Source organism: Schistocerca americana, chromosome 7, assembly GCF_021461395.2.
Source record: "Schistocerca americana isolate TAMUIC-IGC-003095 chromosome 7, iqSchAmer2.1, whole genome shotgun sequence".
Taxonomy (NCBI): Eukaryota; Metazoa; Arthropoda; class Insecta; order Orthoptera; family Acrididae; genus Schistocerca; species Schistocerca americana.
The window spans coordinates 300,432,278-300,433,871 of NC_060125.1; the positions used below are offsets into that span (position 1 = coordinate 300,432,278).

Here is a 1,594-nt window from a genome sequence, read left to right on the forward strand (position 1 = left end):
TTTGTCTTTCCTCTGTCTACTTTCAGTCCATAGCGTGTGCCCATTAGTTTGTTCGTTCAACGCGTTCTGCGATTCTTTCTCTCTTTTACTGAGGATATGAACGCCATCTCTTTTACTGAGGATATGAACGCGATCAGCGATTCTTATTACTTATAACCTTTCAGCCTGAATTTTAATTCCAGTCTTGAACCTCTCACATATTTCCGTCAGAGAGTAGCAAGACAATATCCCTCTCTTGCTTTCTAATCCGAGTACTTCGTTGTTATTTTACCCTGCTGGTGGTTCTACATATTGCATATTAACTGTCTTTACCAATAGCTGACATCTATTTTCCTGAGAATTTCTAACATCTTGTACCATTCAGCAACGGCCTTGCCGCAGTGGATACACCGGTTCCCGTCAGATCACCGAAGTTAAGCGCTGTCGGGCGTGGCCGGCACTTGGATGGGTGACCGTCTGGGCCACCATGTGCTGTTGCCATTTTTCAGAGCGCACCCAGCCTCGTGATGCCAATTGAGGAGCTACCCGACCGAACAGTAGCGGCTCCGGTCAAAGAGAACCATCATAACGACCGGGAGAGCGGTGTGCTGACAACACGCCCCTCCTATCCGTATCCTGATCTGAGGGTGACACGGCGGTCGGATGGTACCGATGGGCCACTTGTGACCTGCAGACGGAGTGATTTTGCTAGTTCAAAAAATATTACGAATGTGGGAACACGGAATTCACAATATTTCACTTCACCTAAGTTTGTTGCCACAGAAGAATCTACAAATGGTAACATCTGTGACACTGAAAACTGAACTAACAGATTCATCTTGCTTCAAATGGAAAACTCTTTGTTCTATGCAGTGCTTGAACTGCGGGAACACTGTAACAGAAGGCAGTACATGATCATTACTTTCTGTCTGCAACTTATCGTAGGCGTACGACGTTGAATAGTTAAAAGGTAAACAGGATTCAGTCGCTCGTTTCGCGTCATCTTCGTTCTGTGGCACAAGTTATGAAGTTAAGACCTGCAATACTTAGAAATGCGACCAGTCGTATAGCAGTGTCATGAACGAAAGAAAATTGAATTATACATCATCCGATACGTTAATTCCAACCATGCTGTGAGAAACGACATCGGCGTGTCTTTACCAAAATTTCATTTTGGAAATGCAAATAATAAAACTCACTTAACTGGGACAATTGTGATGAAGTCCACACTGGATACGTATTTCGGTGGAAAATGATTCAAATGCTCGATCTGCCCAACCAGATTTGGATATCCGATGGTCTCACGAAATAGTTTAACTGCTTGGATGGTTCACTTGAAAAGGATGGCCGATTTACTTTTCTTCTCTTCCCCAGCCCAAGACCGTGCTCTGTCGCTAAGAAAAATCATCGCTTTACTATAAAACTAAACGTTTATCACTGGTGTGTCATTTTTACTAAGCAGAACAAACCGAAGAGAGTGGATAGTAATTGCAACTCGGTATAAATGCATTTTGCTCATAGAGACTGGTTGATACCACACGATTTATCTGAGAAATGTAAGGGTAGAGATAACACTGCTGCTGTGACGTCTGAGTTAATCTACGCTGAGACATGC

The 1,594-nt window shown here is 43.5% G+C and overlaps 1 pseudogene; it reads left to right on the top strand.

The window, feature by feature from the left end:
• The first annotated feature begins 362 nt into the window (after nt 1-362).
• Nucleotides 363-480, top strand: LOC124623211 (annotated as a pseudogene).
• The last annotated feature ends 1,114 nt before the right edge of the window (nt 481-1,594 follow it).